The sequence below is a fragment of the Ceratotherium simum genome, chromosome 3 (assembly GCF_057802395.1).
Source record: "Ceratotherium simum simum isolate JZ-2026a chromosome 3, ASM5780239v1, whole genome shotgun sequence".
In the NCBI taxonomy this organism is placed as follows: Eukaryota; Metazoa; Chordata; class Mammalia; order Perissodactyla; family Rhinocerotidae; genus Ceratotherium; species Ceratotherium simum.
In genome coordinates this window covers 80,273,423-80,299,283 of record NC_141902.1, presented here as the reverse complement: position 1 = coordinate 80,299,283, position 25,861 = coordinate 80,273,423, and the positions used below count along the sequence as shown (strand labels likewise).

The following is a 25,861-nucleotide window of genomic DNA, read 5'->3' as shown; positions in this document are numbered from 1 at the left end:
ATTTGTGCAGACACTGAGAAGCAGAGCAATGGGATACAATGGAGCACTCAGAAACAGACGTGTGCATTTATTAGAACGCTGTGTTTGATAGAGGCAGCATCCTGATGCCTGGGGAATGGGCACTCGGTCACAAAAAGACAAATTCCAGGTGGATGCTGTGAAGGAAAGGAAAGAGAGGCAGTAACTAGAAGGAGATGAGGACAAGGCAGTTTTCTTTTGTTGTGTTTTTTTAAAGGAGAGAGATCCGAGTGCGAAAAAGCCAATGGGAAGCACTCAGGTGAGAGGCCGAGTGTAAGCTTACTGGAGGGGAAGGGTGGTTTCTGGGGTAAGTTTTTGGAGAACTTGGGAGGTGATGGGAGATGTAGGGAAGTTTGCATATCTGGCCCACAAAGAGGAGGGAGTCTGTCTTTTTATTCACCACTGGTTCATGTAAATTTCCCTGGTGCACTGTCTGCCTACAATTTAGGACACGGATGGGTAGAAACCAGAGACTCCATGGGATCCCTCATGCATGTGAAGGTCAAACTCAGGGTACCAGCTCCTCCCACTCAAGGACTGGGACCTGGGGGAATCATCAGCTCCAAAATAAGGGAGGAAAGCTGCAAACAGAAATCATTATGGGGTCCATCAGCTGTCTACCTAGTTAATAGTATGCCTGCTGGCATGTGCGATGCAACTCCACTCTCATGCAGTAAACTGTAAATGTGTTCAGTGAGGGGCGAGGTGCACTTAGCAGGTTTGATTTAATATAGGGTGGGACCTGTAAAAGTGTGATTCTGCTGTAAGGTCTTAAACTAGCCCCACTAGTCTCTTCACTGATCATTCATTTCATGCACTAAAACCAAACAAATAGAGCAAAAGGGACCGAGAAGATACTTGGTTTTCATGCCTAAAGGGAGAACCAACCACATTGGGTGGGGGTCCTGGGGTTGGACTAAACAGATAGTGGATAGGAGAGGGGATTAGGGAAACAGGGGAGATATGTGACCCAGCGCAGCCAAGGAGAACGGAGCCAGGGAGCAAGGCAAAGCAAAACCAAGTCCTGGAATAAGCCCTGGGGGTCAAAAGTCAGCCTGACCATTGCAGTCATCACATGGAAGGGTGAGCAGAGAGTGGGGAGTCAGCAAGCAGGACAGGAACATGGAGGGAAGCAAGGAGGAGCTTCTGGACTTTGGTGTGAGCACGGCGTGTGGGCCTGGGGCTCCCTTCCATCCATCTGGCCAGTGGGCAGGACTGGGTGGGCCACAGAGAGAGGCACAGCCTAGAGGGGCATGCAGGGCCAAGTGAACTGAGAATTAGAGACACGAATCGTTCTGCGGACAAAAATCTGAGCCTTCTGGAGCAAAATAAAAAGGAGCCAATGGCTGTCCGGGGTCCAGGAACAACAGCTATAAAATCCAAGCATCTGTTAGGACTCAGAGTTAATTTGGCAATGTCAACTGTGGCCCCATGGAGGCGGGAGTGGGGGTGGGGTTTGAGTGTTGCTGGAATCCTCAGATGACGCCCCCAAACCAGGAATCCTGGGCCTACGGAGGACATAATTGCCATCCACAAGGTTGAGTGTTTTCTGCTTTGTTGGTGCATTTCAGCCATTATATCTGGGCTCTAATGACAGCTGAAAAGTTCCAGAGTAGTCTCACCATACAAAAGATCCCTGGTCTTTGGAGCTGGATTGCTCAATCCTATAGGAGAGGTGTTGGTGCCCTGGAATAAGCTTCATTTTCTTTCACAAGAAACCCAGCCACCCATAGATTGTTTTCATCATTATCTTTGTAATGATCACTATAGGCAGATGTGAAAAGTTTCCCCTAGGCAAGTGGCTTTGTACCTGTGAAGAACAGGTACAGCTCCTAGACCAGCCTGAGTGTGTGTGTGTGTGTGTGTGTGTGTGTGTGTGTGTGTATGTGCACGCGTGTGTGTCCCATCACCCCCTTGTGTAGTGTTGGGTGTCTGTTGGTGCATACCTGGCCACAGCCTGCCTGGGACAAGCAGGGCCCCGCAGCCTGGGGTCTAATAACATGCCATGAGCCCTCTCTGCTTTCAGGTGTCTGGGCCTCTCGAGCACCCATCCCCTGGGGCACCGGGGATGTAAGCGTTGTTGGGCCATTCAGCTAGAAACCTGGGAGCAGCAATTCTGACAGGGCTCCAGGTGCCCCGGTCACGGTGGATGGAGATTAGATGCCAATCTCCTTCCCCAGGACACACAATCCGGCAGGCTCGTTTTCAGGCAGACAATCGACTACTGTCTCCGCCTGGTGGGCTGCTCGGCCGCCTGCCCAGGCTGAGCATGGAGACACAGAGCAGGAATCCCAGGAGCTCTTCCTAGCATCGCCATCTCCTGGGCCCAATTAGAGATGGTGGCCTGGGCCTCCAGAGACGTCCTTGCGTGACTGGCCTGGCTGCCCAGGGCTCCTTTCCAACACACATCAAAGGCAGCCAGGTTAGAACCCACTTCCCCTTAGTCACAGGCACAAGTTAAACAGTCTCAGGTGTCCTCGGCTGTCCCCTTGTGCCTGTGTTTGTTTTTGTGTTTATCCCCACAAAGAGGTCACAGCATTTCCCATGACGCTGAGAAAGGCAGAGCAAGCAATGGCATGTATTTAACAACTGAGTAGAAAAGAAAACAAAGTAAAGAAAAAAAGAATCTTGTCTTTGAAACCAATGCCATGTATCTAGATAGCTACCAGGGCCGCAGGGCCGCTCCACAGTCAGTCTGCTCTGAGCTGAAAGGAAAGGTTACAGCCAGCGCAGCGGGCCAGTGCAGTGAGCCATGCCTACCTCTCCTCTGTGGCACTGCCCTTTAATCACGGTGAGGACTAGTGCCATTGTGTCTGAGGTTGGCACCAGTACATCAAATGCATTTCAGCGGCCCTGGAGGTTCTCTGATCCTCCTTCGTCTCTGGAAACAGATGACAGGAGCACAGGACAGGATAGTGGGATGGAATTTTGGCTTTGAGGTTAGAGCATGCCATTCCTAGCACGGCCAGGCTGTGCCAGGGCTGACAGGCCTGCAAGATGCCATGTAGGCAGGTATGACTGGGGCACCAACACGATGTCCCTCACAGCAAATCCTGGGGACAGTCTGCTGGGAGGTGCCTGTCAAGTGGGGGCTCTCCCTCCGCAGCCGGGTGAGAAGCTCCCTGCCACGCATTAAAGCAGGACAGCACCAAACCTCTGGGGCCCTGCCTGCTCTCTTTTCTCACCACACAGAAGACCTACTGATTTCCTTAGGCAGTTCCATCCTTGGGTCTAATTAAGCTCTTAGGGCCATTTCTCCAGAGCTATTCCTTAAGCAGAGTTTAAGAATACGTGCTGTGGCCTTTGCCCGGCTAATTACATGTGCACAAAGATCTGTAAGCTTGAAGCTTCCTGTGGCCCTAGTGGCTGGGCCAGGGGACTTGTTTGTCTACCCTGGGTCACCAGTGGCTGAAAGCACCCAGAGGACATGAAGAGCCTCCAGGGCCAAGTGGGCTGCTTCCACCACATTGGGTGTTTATTAAGGACATCAATTCAAGCTCCAGCTATTCAGAGGCAGTGGGTGCTTTATGAATAAAGACATTATACTTATTTATAGGGATGGTAAACCAACCTGGAAGGTAGAGCCTGAGTTTCCACCCTCAGCCTCCGGATGAACTTGGGATATCAGCCCGGAAGGCATTATTTCCTGTCAATGATTTAAACTCAAATCCAACCAACCAGGAACACTGTGAATAAACACATGGGGACCTGTTAAACATGTAGTTGTGGGTGAAAGTGAGTTTATCCCTCCCCCAGCCAGGTATCAGATGTTCACTTCCCAGTCCTTGAGAGACCAGGTAAACAGCCACAGGGGAGTTTCCCGCCCTTTTAATTGCGTGGTTCTTGAAGCAGATATCTAGTGTGAGGGAGATGTGGATGACAGCTCTGGGGCCTCTGGCCATTGAGGCTGAACAAGTGGAGAAGGCTCAGTAGGTTGGAGCAGAAGAGAATCATGCCAGGGCCAACCTGTGGAGCCTCAAATCTCCTACCCAAAGCAGCACCTTCCTTAGTTTACAACCTTTTGGCATAATATAAAGAAATTTAAAATGTTATTAAGTGTGTTGTTTTCAAGCCAGATTCCAACAATGCTTAGAAAGGCTCATCTGAAGAAAGTTTTTCTCCATCAGTTTTCTAAACTTCACTTTTCAGAGTCTAACACCAGGGCAAAAAGCTCTTCTTTCCCCCCGCCGCCTCCAATCCCACCTGTCCCTGCCATGGCTGACACACATTACACTTGCTCACATTGGAAAACACACATCCCCAAACTTGTTTCAAAATAATTGGCAGTGAGGCTGCAAGTTAAAGCAGAGCTTTTGCAGTTTAGTTTGAGATTTGATAGTGTTTAATCTTTCCATGGGAGCTGGAGAAGGGCAGAAATAATAAATATAAGAGTAGGAATCAATGCAATAAAAATCAGAAAACCAGACAAAGACAAGTACAAGAAAAGAAAACCACAAACCAATATCTCCATGAATATAGATCCAAAAATCCTCAAGAAAATATTAGCAAATTGAACATAGGAATATTAAAAAGAATAATACATCAAGGTCAAGTGGAGTTTATCCTGAGTTAAAGATGGCTCAATGCTTGAAAAGTAATGAATGTAATTCACCACATTAACAGGCCACATTAGTCAGGATTCTCCAGGGAAACAGAACCAATAGGATACTCACACCTATATACACAAACATATTCATAACAAAATAGGGAGGAAACATTTATGGCAATTACAGTCCTCATTTCTGTAAGTGGTCACGTGGCCATAGCTGGTATTCATAACTACTTCTTCCACTAGCCATTCCATATTCCCTTTGCCTGTAGCCTGTCATGACCTCAGCTGGTCATGGTTCTTTACCTGGTGAGGTAACCCAAATCTTAATTTCTGAAGGATCTAGGCCAATAGTTGTTGTGCCTGGATTGGGTTGTAATTTTCCATTGACCTTAATCACAAGGCATTGTAACGCTAAGAGGCACTGTAGAAGATCTCCTGTATTCCAGACATATTCTTCCTTACCTCCAGTGTAGAGTATCAGTCCTATTTCCCCTCGGTAATCAGGATCAATCACCCCAGCCAGCAGTGTAACTCCTTTCTTTGCCCTTTGATTCAGAGAGATGAGGAGTCCAAAATAGCCAGATGGCGGTCTAAACTTCCAGTTCAGTGGAATAATTATTGTGTCTTCCGGTGAAAGCATTCCTCCCTCTGGGACTTAGACCTCTAGGCCAGCAGAGTATATAAGGTCATGGGGACAGAAAGTAAGAATTTTGCTACTGTCTGCTTCAGAGCATATGAAGCCTTCCGAAAAACCTTGCCCCAGACCTGCAAGGTATTGCCACTTAGCTGGCACTACAACTGAGTCTTCAAAAGGCCATTCCACCATTCTATAAAGCCAACTGATTCAGAATGGGGGAACACGGTAAGACCAGTCAATTCCATAAGCATGGGCCCATTGTCACACTTTATTTGCTGTAAAGTGAGTTCTTCAATCAGAGCAATGTGTATGGAATACCATGACAATGAATAAGTCATTCTGTAAGTCCACAGATGGCACTTTTGGCAGAAGCATTGTGTGCAGACAAGGCGAATCCGTATCTAAAGTGTCTGTTCCAGTAAGAACAAAACGCTACCCCTTCCATGATGGAAGCAGTGCAGTGTAATCTACCTGCCACCAGGTAGCTGGCTGATCACTCCAAGGAATGGTGCCATACTGGTGACTCTGTTGGTTTCTGCTGCTGGCAGATTGGGCACTTTCATTGGTGACTGGAAGTCCATGTTGTTGAGCCCATGTATAACCTCCATCCCTACCATCATGGCCACTTTGTTCATGAGCCCATTGGGCAATGACAGGGGTGGCTGGGGAAAGAGGCCGACTGGTTTCCACAGAACAGGTCATCCAATCCACTTGATTATTAAAACCCTCCTCTGCTGAGGTCACCTTTTGGTGGGCGTTGACATGAGACACAAATATCTTCACACTTTTTGTCTGTTCAGAGATGTCTATCCGTATACTTCTGACCCAGATTTCCTTATCACCAATTTTACAACTGTGTTCCTTCCAAACCGCAGACCATCCAGCCAAACTATTGGCCACAGCCCATGAATCAGTTTATAATCGCATGTCTGGCCATCTCTATTTCCAAGCAAAATGAACAACCAGGTGCACTGTTTGAAGTTCTGCCCACTGGGAGGATTTCCCTTCACTGCTGTCCTTCAGGATATTCCAGAAGGGGGCTCTAGTGCTGTAGCTGTCCACTTTTGAGTGATGCCTGCATATCATTCAGAACCATCTGTAATCTAGGCCCGAGTTTTCTTTCCTCTGTCAACTGACTGTAGGGAACTCCCCATGAAGCCATAGGTACAGACTGGGAGAGATAAGGTAGTGTAGCAGGAGGGGGGAACATGGACATCTGGGCCACTTCTTCATGTACTTTAGTTGTGCTTTTAAGGCCTGCTCTGGCTCAATCACATCTATACCATTTCCATTTCATGTTGGAGTGCCATTGTGTACACCCAACTTTATGGCTTGGTGTGTCATATAACACCCAGTTCATGATGGGCAGCTCAGGTCATATGGTAACTTGGTGGCCCATGGTTAAGCGTTCAGTCTCTACTAAGGCCCAGTAGCAGACCAAGAGCTGTTTCTCAAAAGGAGAGTAGTTATCTGCAGAGGGTGGCACGGCTTTGTTCCAAACTTGAGTCTAGTTATAGGTCTAGAAGCAAGAGTGGTATGTGTGTGTGTTTTGGGGTAGAGGAGGGAGAGGGAGGGTCCAGAGGAAAATCAGCATTATCTTGCATGGCAACTGCCTCAGGGGAGGCCATTACAGTTTCCTCTGGCAATGCAGGGTTAATTCTCTCAGATTGTGGAGAGGCTATTTCTACTGGGAGTGGAAAGGCTATTTCTACTCACAAGACTCCTAAGAATTTAGGGGCTCAATGTCCCCAGTTTCATCAGGGTCTTCCTACATGTCCCCATTCCAACTTTCACAATCCCATTCCTTCCCAATGGAAGGAAGAGTAGATACCCTGCAAGATTGGGAATTCAATTTGCTTTGTAAGTCAGCCATTTACAGGACAAGATTCTGAGTTTGGTTTTCAGCAACCTCAGCCCTGGGGGAGATAAGGGTCTCTTTTAGGGAAGACATAGAAATTTTGGGGTCATTTATTCAGCACTTGAGCTGGGAATTTGAATCCCTGAGCTCATCCTTTTCTTTCCCCATTTTGCTCAGTGATGTTAGCAGCAAAGAGCCAATCTCATTATACTCATTAGTTTGACAAAAATGCTTGAAAGTATCATATACGTGGTCACTCAGATTCTTGCTTCTTATAAGTGTTTTCATTGGGACTATCCACTGGTGACATTTTGCATATCTCTATTGCCAGATCATGCTATAGACTATTAGTACTCTCTTTACTACCAGAAATAAAGTCATATAAATATAAGTTCATAGATAGATAGATAGATAGATAGATAGATAGATAGATAGAAAGAAAGAATATATACATATATACAAAGATATTTATTTTAAGGAACTGGCTCACAGTATTATGGAATCTAGGAATTATAGAATCTATGGAAGCTATGGAATCTAACAGAATTAACAAGAAAAATCACACGATTATATCAATAGATGCATAAAAAGCATCCTAGCATGATTTTTAAAAACATATAGGCAAACTAAGAATAGAAGTGAACTTCTTCAATCTGATAAAGGACATATACAAAACTGTTATAGCTAACATAATTCTTAATAGTACAACACTGAACGCTTTACCTCTAAGACTGAGAACTAGGCAAGCATATCTGCTTTTAATACTCTTATTCAAGATCATATTGGAACACTAGCAAATGTAATAAGGCAAGAAAAAGAAAAGACATTAAGATTTGAAAGAAGAAATAAAACTCCCTCTAATCAGAGATGACATGATTATCTATGTAGAAAATTCCAAACAACCTATTAAAAAAGAAGTTCCTAGAACTACTAATTGAGTTTATCAAGGTCATAACACCCAACAGAAATATTCAAAATCAATTGCATTTCTATATAATAATGGACAATTGGAAACTGATATTTTAAAAAATAGTAACATTTAAAATAGCCTCAAAAAATGAAATACTTAGATATAAATGTAACAAAATATGTGCAGGATTCATATGCTGAAAAATACAAAACACCAATGAAAAAGATCAAAGAAGATCTAAATAAACAGAGTGACATACTATGATCACAGACTGGAAGACTTACTTAAAATGTCAATCTCCCTAAATTGATTTATAGATTTAATCTTAGCAAGATTCTTTGTACATATAGACAAGTTGATTCTAAAGTATATATGCAAAGGTTAAGGAACTAGCAAGCCAAAACAATTTTGAAAAAGAAGAACAAAATTCAATTTTAAAACGTATGATACACAGCCAACACCATACTCAATGGCAAAAAACTGAAAGCCATCCCTCTGAGAACAGGAACAAGACAAGGGTGCCCACTCTCGCCACTCTTATTCAACATTGTACTGGAGGTTTTGGCCAGAGAAATTAGGCAAGAAAAAAGAATAAAAGGAATCCAAATAGGCAATGAAGAAGTGAAACTCTCGCTACTTGCAGATGACATGATTTTACATATAGAAAACCCTAAATAATCCATTGTAAAACTCTTAGAAATAATCAACAACTACAGCAAAGTTGCAGGGTACAAAATCAACTTACAAAAATCAGTTGCATTTCTATACTCTAATAACGAACTAACAAAAAGACAATTCAAGAATACAATCCCATTTACAATCACAACAAAAAGAATAAAATATCTAGGAATAAATCTTACTAAGGAGGTGAAAGACCTATACAATGAAAACTATAAGACATTATTGAAAGAAATTGATGATGACATAAAGAAATGGAAAGATATCCCAGGCACATGGATTGGAAGAATAAACATAGTTAAAATGTCTATATTACCTAATGCAATCTACAGATTCAATGCAATCCCAATCAGAATCCCAATAACATTCTTCACAGAAATAGAAGAATCCTAAAATTCGTATGGGGCAACAAAAGACCCTGAATAGGTAAAGCAATCCCGAGAAAAAAGAACAAAGCTGGAGGCTTCAAAACATACTGAAAAGCAATAGTAATCAAAACAGCATGGTACTGGTACAAAAACAGACACACAGATCAATGGAACAGAATTGAAAGCCCAGAAATAAAACCGCACATATATGGACAGCTAATCTTCAACAGAGGAGCTAAGAACATACAGTGGAGAAAAGAAAGTCTCTTCAATAAATGGTGCTGGGAAAAGTGGACAGCCACATGCAAAAGAATGAAAGTGGACATCTGCTGTCACCATTCACAAAAATTAACTCAAAATGGATCAAAGACTTGATGGTGAGACCTGAAACTATAAAGCTCCTAGAAGAAAATATAGGCAATACACTATTTGACATTGGTCATAAAGGAATCTTCTTGGAGGCTGTGTCTACTCAGACAAGGGAAACTAAAGAAAAAATAAGCAAGCGGGACTTCAACAGATTAAACAGCTTCTATAAGGCAAATGAAACCAGGATCAAAATGAATAGACAACACACCAGCTGGGAGAAAATATTTGCAAAACATATATCTGACAAGGGGTTAACCTCCATAACATATAAAGAACTCACACAACTGAACAAGGAAAAAACAAGCCAATCAAAAAATGGGCAGAGGAAATGAATAGACAATTCTCCAAAGAAGATATACAGATGGCCAATAGGCACATGAAAAGATCTTGAACATCACAAATCATTAGGGAAATGAAAATCAAAATAGCACTAAGATATCACCTTACACCCGTTAGAATGGCTATAATCACCAAGACAAAAAACAATGAAGGTTGGAGAGGTTGTGGAGAAAACAGAACCCTCATTCCCTGCTGGTGAGAATGCAAACTGGTGCAACCTCTATGGAAAACAGTATGGAGATTCCTCAAAAAATTAAAAATAGAAATACCTTATGATCCAGCTATCCCACTACTGAGTACTTATCCAAAGAATGTGAAATCAACAATCCAAAGAGGCTTATGCATCCCTATGTTCATTGCAACATTGTTCACTATAGCCAAGAAGTAGAAGCAAGCCACGTGTCCCTCAACTGATGACCGGATAAAGAAGACAATGGAATACTACTCAGCTATAAAGAAAGACAAAATCGTCCCATTTGCAACAGCACAGATGGACCTGGAGGGTATTATGTTAAGTGAAATAAGCCAGACAGAGACAAACACTGTATGATTTCACTCATATGTGGAAGATAAACTAACACACGGACAGAGAGAGCAGTTTGGTGGTTATCAGGGGGAAGGGGGTTGAGGGGTGGGCACAAGGGGTGAAGGGGCACATTTATTTGGTGACTAACAAGCAGTAATGTACAAGTGAAATTTCACAATGTTATAAACTATTATGACATCAATAAAATAAATTTTTTAAAAACATATGATAAAACCCCAGTGATCAATACACTGTAGTATTGGCAAAAGAATAGACATACACATCAGTGGAACAGAACGGAAAATCCAAAAATAGACCCACACAAATATGGTCAACTGAATTTTCACAAAGTTGCAAAGGCAGTTCACTGGAGAAAGAACAGATTTTTCAGTAAACGGTTCTGGAACAACTGAACATATGCAAAAATAATGAACCTTGATCTACACTTCACACCATAATAAAAAGTTAACTCAAATAAGATCATAGACCTAAATGTAAAACATAAAACTATAAAAACTCTTAGGAGAAAAATCTTCATGACCTTAGGTTAGTCAAAGCATTCTTAGATATGACACCAAAAGGAAATTTTTTTTCCATAAAAGAAAAAAAATGACAAATTGGACCAAATCAAAATTAAAAACTTTTGCTCTGCAAAGGATACTGTTAAAATAATAAAAAGACAAGCCATAGACTGGAGAAAATATTTGCAAATAACGTATCAAAGGACTGTATCCAAAATATAGAAAGAGCTCTCAACAGTAAGAAAAATAGTAATAATAAAATGAGTTAAACATTTGAACAGACACTTCACAAAAGAAGATACATGTATAGCAAATAAACACACAAACAGATGCTCAATATCCTTAACTGTTAGGGAAATGCTAATTTAAACCACAATGACATACCACTACGCACCTATTAGAATGGCAAAAAAAAAAAAAAATAGAAAACAAAAAACCGAAAATGTGAGCACACCAAGAGTTGGAAAGCAACTGGAACTCTCATACACACATTGCTGGTGAGAATGCAGAATGGTACAGCCACTCTGGAAAATCATTCAACAGTTTGTTATAACAAACTATTGATACACATGACAACTTGGATGATTCTTGAGGACAGTATGGTTAGTGGAAGAAGTCACTCTCAAAAAAAAAATCACACCGACTGTGTGATTCCATTTATGTGACACTCTGGAGAAAGCAAAACTGTAGTGATGGAGAACAGACAAGCAGTTGCCACGAGTTAAGGGCAGAAGGAGGATTTGACTACAAAAGGGCAAAACAAGGAATTTCTTTGGGGTATTGAAATTGTTCTGTATCCTGTCTACGATGGTGGTTATAAGAATCTGTGCATACGTAAAAACTCACAGAACTGTTCACGAAAAAAGTTAATTTTATTGTATATAAATTAAAGCATTAAATATGTATATGTTTCAAGTTATATATACGTTATAACATATATCTAACATATATATATGTTTCAAATCTCTCAAGTCATTATGTAACATGAAACTTTTAACAATGAGCTAAAAATTTTTTAAATGAGGAAAAAAGAAAAAAAATCATTTTAGAGTGCTTAATTATACCTAATTTATTGATGAATAGAGTTAGTAAGTTTTATAAAATTTTTGTGGGCATTGGATTCCTAAAATTACAGTTGTCACATTTCTCGGGTATAATTAAATGTGGAGTCGCATTTTACATTGTTTAGAAAGAGGAAGTGGGGTAGAATTGTCAAAGGTTTTCTGTCTGGCTTAAATGATAGTTCAAACTACACAGAAATCTCTCTGGTTTTGGAAATTGGCATTTCAGCCCAGATTGTCCAATTATCTGGGCCATCAGCCTCAAGTCTGAGCTGTCCACAATGATGCTTTCTAGGCCCAAGGCCAAGGCCTTTAGGCCAGGAAAATCTTCACTGACGTCAGGAGGCCGAAACTGGAGAGGAAGAGAGGGAGGGATCCTCCTGGGATTCCTGGCTGCCTTGAAGGAGATATTTGACCCATATTGTTCAGGATAAGAATTTTTACCTTTCAAATTAGTTCACTACGATACAGCATATGAGAGCTCAGTCAAAAATCCCAGTGCATACTTTGGAAGGAACACGGGATTATGGAGCTGGAAAGCTTCTGTCTTGTCCTCTTTCCAACAGTATATCTCCTCCCCAACAGAGCCCACAGTGAAATCCCTCCCAAACTGTGCAACCCTGAGGTGAAAGGCCCCCATCCATGCCAGCAACTCAGAGGCAAATCCAGTCATATCCAGCGACAGTGTTCACCTTGGAACTCCAGTTTGTCAAAGAGGTTCAAATATTCCTTATGAGTGGATGTGAATCTTATCTTCATAAAGCCTTCACCAACTAGCTGGAGATGACTTGCCAATGTTTTGCTTTGTAACAACTTATTGGGTAAATTATAACTTGAACACTGTGCCAGCTTCTTGCAGCAGCCCACGTGGACTGCTATGAAGGGATCGGGAAACCACCTACTCTGAAATATCTCTTCCATTGGCTTCCAAAGATGTTGCAAATACCTACAATATTTACCCTTTGGACCAAGTTATTACAATGCAAATGTTAACCAGGATGGAGCAATCCATTAAGTCATCACCACTCAAGTGTTGGCTATTCCATGAAGTAGGAGAGCCCCAGAGAGATGGGACTGAGAGATTTTGACATCAAGGAAGAAAGCATTTGGAATCTAGGACTTTGGGGTAGTCCTAGTGAGGAGGCTACACCAGTGTACTGGGGGCCTGGGAGAAGGGGAGCTGCAAGGGGCAGGTATGGCACACCCCATACTTCACCACGTTCATCATTCTTTTTGCAAATATGACCCTCCTCTCCCAAAGCACCTGTCAGGTGCCTAACTGCATGCCTTTCCTTGAGTTGCTTGCAGAGAGTGAGCTAAGAAAACTGGTACAGTTCCTGCCTCCTGGCAGCCAACACATCAGCACAGACTACATTGTGCCAGATCAAAATATTAGAAACAGACATCAATTAATAAACTGGGTGTTTATGTTTTTACATTAATGAAAAGCAAATGAGTCAATGTGTTTGGGGGAGGAACGGGTGAGGAAGGAATTGTGGTGGGAAATCAACACCCTTATCTAAATATTGGGGGAATTTCTTAGTGGGTACATATCTCAGAAATGTTTTAAGAACTGGGAAACAGAGTGCTTCAGTTAGCTGGCAGGGAGGCAGCCTACCAGCACAGACATGGCTTTAGAAAAAGGGTGGAACAGAAACAAAATGTGAAAATATAAAGGGCTTGAATATATAAGTGCCAGGTGGATGCAGGCAAGATGGGGCAGGAAGGGGGATGGAAGAGAAAACTTGAAAAGGAGGCAGCTCAGTGTGGAACAGGCTTCTGCCTTGTCCCCTGGATTTGGGGTGCCCATCTCAGATCTCCAGCTCCTCAAAGGGGATGGCCTCTTGGAGGGACCCCCTGGCAGACACAGCTCTTCTTGGGCCTGGAGTTCCAGGCATCCTGGACTGAGAAGTGGACAAGCCTAGCCACAGACGATGGGAAAACTCTGCTGGTTCATGCCCAGAAACACTCAAAACTCATTTATACCTAGTTAGTCCTTCGACAGCATCCCTCTCACCTGCCCCACACCCAAACCTGTGGTAAATTGGCCTGGCCTCCTTTGCTCCCTTGTGCACATGACTTCTCTTTCCTCTCCAGCTCATCTCTGGGGACCATTTATAAAAACATTTTATTATGGAAATTTTCAAATATACTCAAAAGTAGAGAGACTGGATGAATGCGGCTATATGTACCAATTATCAGCTTCAACAATTATTAAGTCATGGATAAGCTTGTTATATCTACAGGCTGACTTTCCTCCCTTCCCCGTCACCTGCCCCCTCCACACACACACTGGATTATTTCAAAGCAAATCCCAGATATCATACCATTTTGTCTATAAATAACAAATTATGCATATCTAACAAGTTAAAGACTCATTCTGAAAAAAATAATAATAAGTACAATATCATTACCATATCTAAATTTTTTAACAGAAAGCCCTTAATGACATCAGATATATGAGATTTCTCCTGAATGTGAGCCCTGGAGCAGGGGAGGCAAGAGCTGTAGGTCAGGGCTCAGGCTCTGAGTTCCAGGATGGGGGTCATCATGGAAATCTGACAACTTTGCCAGAACCCACTGTTCTAACCTTCAAGTCCCCTTACTTGGTCCACTCTCCTTGCCTTCCAGCTCTGCTTTAAGTCTAGAATAGAAAAAATCTACCTGTGCTTGGTTAATGCCCCTGGTCTCTTACTTATTAGTTGCCTGGTCTTGAGTCAAGACTTAGAGTGACAGTTTCTTCATCAATGATTGGGATAATAGCACGACATTGTAGGGCAGTGGTGATTGTTGAGGACAATGTTTATTAAACACTTGTTTTACCATGGGAGCTCAGAACTGTCCCTCTGACTGATTCTGAACTTGATGACTTCTCTGATTTGTTGACTCAGCATCAGACATTGTTTACCCCCTCTCCACTCAAGCAATGCCATCTTGCTGCCTATTATTTTACTTTCATCCTATCTATATCATTATATGCAAATTAAGTTTCTTGTAGACAGCATATAGTTGGGTCATGATCATTAATCCATTCTGCCAATCTCTGCTGTATTTAGATCATTTACACTTAATGTAATTATTGATGTATTAGGGCCTAAGTCTGCCACTTTATTGTTTTCTGTTTGTTCTCTCTGTTTCACATCCCTCTGTTTCCTTTTTCTTGCTTTTTTGTGAGTTAAACATTTTCTAGAATTCTATTTTTATTTATCTGAAGTATTTTAAGTATATCTCTTTGTGTAATTTTCTTAATGGTTGCTCTAGGTATTAAAATATGTATACATAACTTATCACAGTCTACTGGTAACAATATTATATGACTTCAAGTGAAATGTAGAAATTTTACCATTTGAGTCCCTTTAGCATCCCCACCCCACTTTATAACGTAATTGCCTTAAATATATCCTCTATATACATTGAGCCCCACATTGAATGATGTTATAATTTTTGCTTCAACCATCAAACTTAAATTTAAAAATTCAAGAGAAGGATAGCCTATTTTATTTAACTCCATTTTTTACCCATTACATTATTTCTTCCTTTCTGATGTTCTAAGTTTCCTTCTGTTACCATTCCCTTTCTCTTTGAAGAACTTCCTGTGGTCATTCTTCTAGGGTAGGTCCACTAGTGACAAATTCTCCTGGTTGTCCTTTATCTTAGAACACCTTTATTTTTGCTTCATTACTGAAGGATACCTTTGTTAGATATAGAATTCCGGGTTGACAGTTCTTTTATTTCAGCACTTGAAAAATGTGCCACTTCCTTCTGGATTTGGTGATTTCTGATAAGAAATCCACTGTCATTCAAATTGCTGTTTCCCTATAGGTAATGCCTCATTTCTCTGTAGGTGCTTTTCCTATGTCCTTAGTTTTCAAAAATTTGATTATGATGTGTCTGGGCATGGATTTCTTGTATTTATCCTGTTTGGGATTCACTAATCTTCTTGAATCTAAGTTTATGCCTCTTTCCAAATTTGGGAAAATTTCAGGCATTATTTCTTTGACTATTTTTCCAGCCACATTCTCTCTCCTTTCCTTTTGGGACTCTAATGACATGAATGTTAGATTTTTCCTATTGTCTCACAGATTCTTGAGGCTCTGTTCATTTATTTCTATATATTTTTTGTCTTTTGTTCAAATTGAGTAATTTCTATTCATCTGTCATCAAGTTTACAGATTCTTTCCTCCATATCTCTTTTTTGCTATCATACACATCCAGAATTTTTAAATTTTAGTTATTATATTTTTCAGTTCTACAGTTTCCACTTAGTTCTTTTTATATTTTCTATTTCTTTGCTGAGGTTTTTCCATTTTTAAATTTGTTTCAAGATTGTTCCTAATTGCTTATTAGAGCATTTTGGTGATGGTTGCTTTAAAATCTTTTTCAAAAAAATTCCAACGTCTGAATCATTTCAGTGTTAGCATCTGTTGACTGTTTTAAGTTATGATTTTCCTGGTTCTTGGTGTAACGATGATTTTTTTAACTATATCCTTTGAGAACATTTGAGAATTTTGTTATGAGACTCTGGGTCCTATTAAAATCTTCTATTTTAGCAGGCAGTCATCTGTTTAGACTTAGCATGCAGGTCCAGTCTGCTTCATTTGTGTGCTACCTCGAGGCTAATCTGAACACCTGGGTGGTATTCCCTGCTGTAGTTCTCAAACCTTTCGTCATGTTAATTCTGGTCAGTTTCACGTGTGGGTCACTGGGGGTCACTTCATATACAGGTTTAAAAGAGTCCCTTTCTCCAGCTCCCTTTATTCTGAAATCCTCCCTGACTCTCTAGTTGGGAAAGGAGGAGTACAATCTACCACTTCTGGGTGGTGGATGGAAGTCCAGCCTCCCCATTCTGCCTCTTGGATACCACCCTGGTGTGGGAATTGGAGTGCTCTGCTGCTGCTGGGCAGGGGATGGAAGTCCAGGCTCACTTCTCAGGCTCCACTGGCACTTGGGGGCTAGGGGGAGCTAGAATTGGGTGGGCATTGTCAAAATGGTTCTGCTAGGCAGCCCTTTTCCTGGGCCTTTGGCTAGAGAGAGCAGGCTTTTCTTGGGGCTTTTAAAAATCTGGGCTTATTGGTGTTTCTGGGTTGTGAGCTTCTCCAGTGCCCAATCCAGGATACATGGGAGACAAAAAAAAAAAAAAAAAAATCCAGGAGCTCACTACTGTGTTGTTCCTCAAGTCCTGAGATCCCTAGCCAGACTGCCTTCTTCTTTCCACTATTCAGAGGCTTCTTGTGTTGGTTTGTTGTATTACAGCCAGGGTTTTTAGTTGTCCTTATGGGAGGAATACGGGAGAAAGCCCTGCCTTGCCTCTGCCTTGGACTTAGGTAATTTCTCTGCCCTTTCCAGGGTCAGGGAGCTGCTTCCCAACTTGGGACGGCTCTTGGAGGTTCAAGACCCCTAGGAGTCTTGGCACCAGCATGCAATACTTTCTGGATTCCACAGTCATGGCTGAAAATGACTCTGCTGGCCAGAGGCATCCTGGCTTGCCTGTGTGCACGCTGCCTGCCTCTCACTGTGCCCAGGAGGTGGGCGTCGAGGATCAATTGCAGTGTCCTCACTGCAGGACTTCTGTCCCCTGAACTCTACAGCTATGCTGCAGAACTGTCCCACCATCCTGCCTTCAACACCTCGAGACCTCAAAAGCCAACAATTAAGAAAATAAATCAGGGCCGGCCCCGTGGCTTAGCGGTTAAGTGTGCGCCCTCCGCTACTGGCGGCCTGGGTTCGGATCCCGGGCGCGCACCGATGCACCGCTTCTCCGGCCATGCTGAGGCCACGTCCCACGTACAGCAACTAGAAGGATGTGCAACTATGACATACAACTATCTACTGGGGCTTTGGGGAAAAAAAAGGAGGAGGATTGGCAATAGATGTTAGCTCAGAGCCGGTCTTCCTCAGCAAAAAGAGGAGGATTAGCATAGATGTTAGCTCAGGGCTGATCTTCCTCACAAAAAAAAAAAAAATCAGTCCCAGAACTGCCATTTCAACCCTGTGAGCAGTTGCTAACTTACAACAAACTCCCAAGATCATTAGAGATGCAGGTGTCCGCAGTGTTTCTCTATCTCAACCTTTGTCCCAGAGCAGAAAAATCACACCTAGGTAGTGAAGTGTAGGTTTTAAAAAGAAAAGATTATCTGAGACTCCAATAATTCTATTTCCTCACAGAGGAAACTATTGCTATAGGTAATCTTTTATCACCTCGTATTTTTTTTTAGTTGTTGGATTTGGAAGTTATTTCCCCAAATGTTCCATATCAGACATCCAAAAATCTGCAGAATTTAAATCCTGTAATTGATAGACCTCAGATGTACTTACCTCCAGGCTGATCTAACAGGAAACTCAAGTTTCCACTGAGGAAATGCCTGCAGTGTCCCAGCGACACCCTCCTCTGATGATGTGACTCCAGGGGTGGGCTCTCTGGGCTCACTTCCTCAGCAGCCCACCTCTTTGGTCTCTGGCCCTTAGGAAAATTCATTTTCTTTTACTCTGTCTGGTCCCCAGGAATTCCCAAAAGTAACTATTACCTGAGTGTTAGTGATTACTCAGGGGGTCACTGGTTGTGGCTTAGATTATATGGGACTGCATAAGATCTCGTATCCTCTATACCGTTTTTTGGTGGAAATCTTCCCATTGCTTCTTGATTCTACTCATTAATTTGGTCCACTTACTTGCTTTTCTCCTCTTTAGATAAAGATCAAATTCAAAAGAGGCAAAAAAAAGGGAGGGGGGGATTAATCACAAATCACTGATGGTTGCGAACCCATCCACCTCATCCCTCATTTTGGGGCCATAAGTATTTCCCAAACTTTTCTTTCTGGGCAAAACCTTTCATAAGCAACCTTGAATTCTCTTTATAATTAATGTAAAACTGCATAGTTTCCATCAAGAGAAAAGTGAATTCCAGCACCAGGTTGGTAATATGGATAATTTGCCTTTGTAATGACATAAAGCATGTAATCAGATGGCCATGGATAAACCTGGGCAGCCAGACCCTGGGAAATGTCCTGATTTCTGACTGTGGTCTTTTCGGGATTGTCTCCTGGGGCGGTGGAGGCAAGACAAGGAGCCTCCTGACCGCCTATGACCCGGGATGGGGAGGAACCCACTCGTCGGTCCTGGCCAGGACCAGGGCAGAGGGAGCGAGTGCAGGAGGTGGCTGACAGGGCAATCCCTCCACCAGGCTGGCGGCACATGCTGGGGGGACGCGTGGACACTCGTGTGTGGACACTAGAGCTGTGGGACCTCAGGCTGAACCGCCAGCCAGCACCCGATGGCGCCGTGGGCGAGCCGCAGAACTGAGCCAGGACAAGCTTTTCAGCTAGCGAGGGGCCGATGCGCGTGCTGGCTGCAAGGGCGACCACTTGGTGAGAGGCCTCTCGCAGAGCGGTGGGAGCTTGCAAGATGGGAGAACTGCATGATGAGCTTCGACAGCCACATGTGAAAAATTATGTAAAAATCAGAGGTCCACGCACGTCATGGCTCTAGACCTGTCAGAACCATCAAAATTGCCACATGAACTGTGCAGAGCAGTACCTGTGCCTGGAGCCCAGGAGAGGAAGAGCAGGCTTTTTCCGGCGGGTGGGCGGGGGGGTGGAGAGGAGGCATGCGCATGTGCTGGGAGCACAGCGGAAACAGGTCCCTGCATTTCCCGGGACCCCTCCTTGGAGTACACGCGGCGACTCCTCCCTGTGCAGCCCCTGTGGAGGAAGGTCAGCTCAGCTTTTGGGAACAAATGCAAGCAATGTCATGCTCCTGATTGGGGGGAGGGGCATGAGCCCTGACAAGCCCCTCCCCTGGTGCCCTGACTACACGCACTCTTGAGGACAGATGCGCGTCTGTCCACCCCAATGCTGGACTGTTTAGCCAGGTTGCTTCCCCAGGCACTTGGAAGAGGCCATGGCATCCACCTCAGCGCACGCAAGGCACCTGTGCCGCCTTCCCTCTCACCTGTCCTGTTCCTGTGCTAGCCCTGCCCATGCCCATCGATCCTCACCTTCTGGCCCTTTCCACTCCTGGCCACTCTGAGGATCCCCCATCTCCCTCTGGCATGAGTCCACCTGGGCAGCCCACACGGTCTGGGTCCCATGATTGACTTCAGGAGCTTCAGTAGGAATGGGGCACAGCCCACTGCTGAGTCCTAACCATCTGGGAGTGCCTCCAGAGGAGCAGGGGAAGGGGAGGGGAAATGTGGGACCTTCTCCTCCTTGGGCAGCACAACCACCCCGGACAAGAGCCCACAGGCCTCAAGCTCCAGACTGATTCAGATACAGCTCCACCCACGGGGATCTGGTCTGAGGCCCAGGGGGCTTTAGAATAGGACATGGAGCAAGGCTGATGGATGCAGAGCCGGGAGGGCCCCAGAGGCCTGGAAAAATACAATCCAGGTGCTGCCACCCTGGGGTGGATGGAGAAACCCTGAGCACCCACGGGAATGGTGTCAGGAGGGAGTCAAGATGGCAGTCGGGCTGTCCCACGGCACACACAGAGGATGCCAGACGGTTGGTTTGATGGGAAGGGAATAGTAGCGAGTAAGGGATGAGGGGATAGGGAACTGCCAATTTTGGGGTCTCTACAGGCCAGCTCCACCAGGCTTACAGGGCACAGAGGCAAATGCCCTCAAGAAATTTGTCCATCCCTACCTGGCTTCCTAGTCAGGGGTGGCACCAACCCTTAGAAGCACAGGAAACCGGTACGAAGATCCCAGGTGATTTTAACACTTCTAGGATATTCCCTAAGGATGATCTTCAACGATGCTGACATTTTAAATACTTCTCACTGATCCCAGATCCTCAGGATGTAACTCAGTAAATGAACGGATGATAGACCCAAACTGGATTGTCTGAAATGTAGAGGATTTTTTTCTAATATTTTTGGAAATCCATAAGAATTTCTTTAGCTTGTTTCAGAACATATTGATTTGAGTGGATCTTTTCACTGCAGGCATCCATATCAAGCCAGGGCTTCTGCTGATCTGTCCGCCACCTTCGGCTCTCTCCTTCTTTCTCCTCTCTCTTGATTCCCCCATCTCTCCCTCTCTCTTATTTTCACAGATTTCCCTGGATAAAGTCAATCAAAGATTATTCATAAAAAAGAATTCTAGAACTTTACAGTGAGAAGTCCCTAAACTGTTATTAAGTCACATGCCTTCATTTTAAAGGAAGAAATTAGAGCGTAGATTATAAATACAGGGCAAATAAATAATGCCTTGTCTCAGCTAAACACATTTTAGAACCGGGCACACAAGCCACATGCAAAGTCAGATGTTAGCATTGTCTTTAAAGATGTTAGCACGCTGACAACAAATCATGGTGAGTGAAGAGTGGTGTGCAGCATTTGAGACAGGGGCAGGAAAGAACACGAAGTCAAACAAGCCTCGAATGACTGTTGTTTAATGATGGAATTTGCAGGGTAAAAATATCAAAGCCAAAGACTTGAAAAGCATAATATTCCAGACGAAAGACTTTAAGTAGTGAAAGAATGCTCATTACTAGAATAAAGAGAGTAGAAATAATACAACATAATAGATTCTCAATGTTTGTTGAACAAATGATCAAAAATGCAATAGAGTGTGCTGGTTTCTAACTAATCATGATAATGAAGGCTGTCTCAGTGAAATGGTTAACACCTGAGACAAGCGACACTGCATTCAACATGTGCCCAGATGGTCTGACAAGAGAAATTCCATTTCCTTTTTCTCAGGGAGGTACTAGATGATGTGTTCCACAAAAATGAGAGAGCAAGCCAAAAACGGAGAAGACGTGGGTTCCAGGAAATGAGATCCAATAAGAAGAAGGTAAAGGGAATGTTTGGGATAATGACGAAGGGAAATCTGAAGCCAAAGGCTGTACAACAGGCCTTGAAAACTATCTGTGACAATTGGTGCAGGATGGGGGACTCTAAGTGGGAGGGCTCTGTCATTCAGGGGTACGAGGGAGCTGGCTGGCATCAGCACGTGGGAGCCAACTGTTAAATATTCAGGAATTTTGCAAGCAAGTTATTAAACACAGCCATTATTAAAAATTGTTATATAAACTCATAATTAAATAAATTATATTAAAAACAAAGATAAATATTTAAAATTCATCTCTTTCTAATTATTTTAGTACATTTTACTAATATTTATGTTCTTGAGGTTATTTACATTCTTTGTATTTGGATGGTAGAAGTATATAATACGTGCTATTGCACATCTCTTCCCAACTCTGTTTAGTGAAGTCACACTGGTAGCTTGAAATTGGCCAAGGTGGGAGTATTTACACTATGGAAATTGGCAAAAACTACAAATCAGGCCTTGATTTATTATTTTGATTGTCTGTACTTAAGAAAATAATGAAGAAATGGTTAATAATGCAGATTAAACTTTAAAGCGTGTCATGTTTGAAGTCATTATATTGTGAATAGCGGGAAACAAACAAGAAAATATTCATTCTTCCTGCATTTGAAAACAAATATTTGATGCAGTGAAGAAGTCGCTCAAATCATTTATGAACAAAACAAGTGAAGTTCCAAAAAAAATTCTTTGTTGTTTCACTTTTGTCTTACTCATTAACATCAATGAAAATATCAACTAACCATCATGTAAGAACTAGCTTCATTTATTATGGATACAAGAATTGGGCAAAAGCAGAGAAAGCATTCTATGAGACTAGAATGGCTATGTGGAAGATACAATAAAGAGTATCACATATTTCATTGTTAATTGTAAATTGCATACTACATGTTTTCTATGTCACCTCAGATGCATTTTGACCCAAGACAAGCAAGCTACCTTGCAGAGCCACCAGGAGAAGGAACTTGGGACAGTAACAAGTCAGACTGCCAGCCCACCTTCTTTGCATTAGTGTTATGTGGGTTAGCACACACATAGACTGTCAGCATGCACATAGACCATTAGCATGCACATAGACTGTCAGCATGCACATAGACTGTCGGCATGCATATAGACTGTCAGCATGAACATAGACTGTCAGCACACACATAGACTGTGAGCATGGCCATAGATCATTAGCATCCACGTAGACTGTCAGCATGCACATAGACTGTTGGCATGCACATAGACTGTTGGCATGCACATAGACAGCATGCACAGACTGTCAGCATGCACATAGACCATTAGCATGCACGTAGACTGTCAGCATGGACATAGACTGTCAGCATGCACATAGACCATCACCATGCACATAGACTGTCAGCATGCACATAGACTGTTAGCATGTGCATAGACAGCATACACAGACTGTTGGCATAGACATAGACCATTAGCATGTACATAGACCATTAGCATGCGCATAGATTGTCAGCATTCACATAGACCGTTAACATGCACATAGACTGTGCCCATGTTTATAGAATTTTCACAATGAGGCAGGCACTATTCTTATTATCACCCATTTACAGACGTGGGAACTGAGACCCCCAGTGGTTCATGTGCTCCACAAAGTCATACAGCACAAGTTTGCCTCACCATGCAGCCCCACTCTTGTGCCCTGCAGAGCTATTGGCCTCCTGGGTGGGGGGAGGGGAGCTGGAAGCTCTAGAGGTGGCTGGGAGCGTGGTGAGCCCCCTGGCCCACCCAAAAAGGCTCTCTGTTCACCTAATGACATCACCTTCTGCTCTGAGTGATTGTGGTAATCCTATCCACCCTGTGCTTTCTCTGAGAAAATAAATTAAAGCAGGGCCCTCTCAGTCCCCAGCCCATGTAATTGTCCTGCCTTCACAGTCTTTGTTTGAGAAACAGTCCCCACGTTTTAAGACCCTTCAAGAATGTATCTCTTTTTTGGTGGTTATTTCTGGAATTCAGGCTTTTGAAATTCCACTCAATTTACAAAACGTATTTTATATGTTTCATATGTCTCACTCATTCAGTCTACACACCGTGGTCTTTCCACTCGGAGAAGAAGCTTCCAACCAGTCTCACAAGATGCACCTTTCCCATACACCTTGTCAGGGCCCCACGACCTTCATGGAAGACTGAGAAGACTTGGGGTTACAACCAGCAAGGTCAGCAAACACACAGCAGGGGATGTGCAGACTGACGGACTCAGAAACATCTGCCCACCCGCAGGATGGGATGGTGCACACAGCTCCCAGCATGCCTCATCTGGCCGAGTTCCAGAGAGTCAGAGCAGAGTCACCTGCAGCCACAAATCAACCCCAGGGCCTTCCCTGAATCACATTAAGGCTCTGAAATTGACGTCTGACTCTGGCCAGATAAAGCCTCCCTCCTGCACTGTTTGCAGGAAGAATTACAGACTTTGTGCAGAATGCTTTTAATTTTCATCTATGTCATGGCAATGCTCGTCTTACTGAGCCCTAACTGTGTATGGCTAGTCCAGGGCACCCTGGCAGTCCTGATCAGAAGCACCCTCCATGAACCAGGGTGGTCCTTTCCCATACTACATGGGTATGAAGAATCATAGTTTAATGCTTTCTGTGTGCCCAGAGAATTGACTACTGGGGATGGCCACCATCTTCTCAGCCTCTTGGTACACACCTGAGTCCACCTCAGTGCTATTTGCAGACCTCAGCTAGCCCATAGCTCCCATCCAAACAGGGAAGCCAGGTCTTATAGTAGGAGACCAAATCCCATGCACCAATTTGTGAAACTGAAGAAGAAACTAAAAAAGCAAGTAGAGAGGTCATTTTAAGAGCAATCACCAGTGATAACATTGAGTTGTTCTGGGATTTGGAATTTATGCCAGTTTAGCTGTAAAGGCAGGTAGCTGAGGTGCAGCGGAAAGCTGGAATCAGAGAGACAAAGATTGAAATGAGCGAGTTACGTGCCCTGGGATGAACCACACATAGAATAGGGCTCGGCACATAGTTAGGGCTTGATAAATGTTAGCCAATATTTTTGTTTATTTGCTTTTATTATTAATATTTAAATTTACCTGCAGTAAAATTGACTTGTATTTGGTGTACAGTTCTATGAGTTTTCACATGTGTGTAGATTTGTGTAACCACCACCACAATTAGGTTACAAACAACTCTCTCCTGCTGCCCCTTTACGGTCCAACACCCCAAGCCCTGGAAACCACTGATCTGCTTTCAGTCTCTATAGTTTTGCCTTTTCCAGAATGTCCTATAAATGGACTCATACAGTAGATAACCTTTTGAGACTGGCTTCTTTCACTCAGCATAATGCCTTTGAAACTCATCCATGCCATCATGTGTATCAAGAGTTCATTCCTTCTCCTTGCTGAGTAATATTCCATGGTATACATTTCCATAGTTTGCTTATCGATTCTTCCATCCAAAGACACTGGGATTGTTTCAGTTTGGGGAAATTACAAATATTGTTTCTAGAAGTGTTCATGAATAGGTTTTTGTGTGACAGTGTTTTCACTTCTCTAAAAGTGAGATTATTGGGTCATGTGGTAAGTATGTGATTACATTCATAAGATACTGACAAATTGTTTTCCAGCTGCACCATTTTGCATTTTCATCAACCATGTAGGAGAATGCCTATTGCCATATTCTTGCCGGCACTTGGTATTATCAGTATTTTTTATTTAAACCATTCTAATAGGTGTGGAGTAGTATCTTACGGTGCTTCTAATTTGCATTTCTCTAGTGGCTAATGATGTTGAGCATCTTTTTATGTGCCTAGTTGCTATCCTTGTATCTTCTTTGGTGAAGTACCTGTTCAAATATCTTGTCCATTTTTTAAATTGGGTTGTTTATTTTTTTTACAGTTGAGTTTTGAGAGTTCTTTATATATTCTGGATATAAGTCCTTGATCTAACAAACGATTTGCAAATATTTTCTCCTAGTCTGTGGCTTGTCTTTTCATTTTCTTAATAGTGCCTTTTGCAGAGAAAAATATTTTAATTTTGTTGAAATCTAGATTATGAAGTTTTTCTTTTATTGATTGGTCATGCTGTTGATGTCATATTTGAGAACTTTTTTCCTGACCATAGGTCATGGAGATGTCCTCCTGTTTTCCCCTAAGAGTTTTATAGTTTTACATGGTCTATTTTGAGTTAATTTTTTATAAGGTATGAGTCTTAGGTCAAGGATTTTTT

At 42.9% G+C, this 25,861-nt stretch overlaps 1 long non-coding RNA gene across 1 annotated transcript in view; it reads left to right on the top strand.

Moving 5' to 3' along the window:
• Positions 1-24,763, top strand: part of LOC147917664 (uncharacterized) — a 49,107-nt gene extending 24,344 nt beyond the window's left edge. Inside the window, exons 2-3 of the long non-coding RNA XR_015551742.1 lie at positions 21,537-21,630; positions 23,703-24,763. This is a non-coding gene — a long non-coding RNA (uncharacterized LOC147917664). The remainder of the gene's footprint in view (positions 1-21,536; positions 21,631-23,702) is intronic.
• The last annotated feature ends 1,098 nt before the right edge of the window (positions 24,764-25,861 follow it).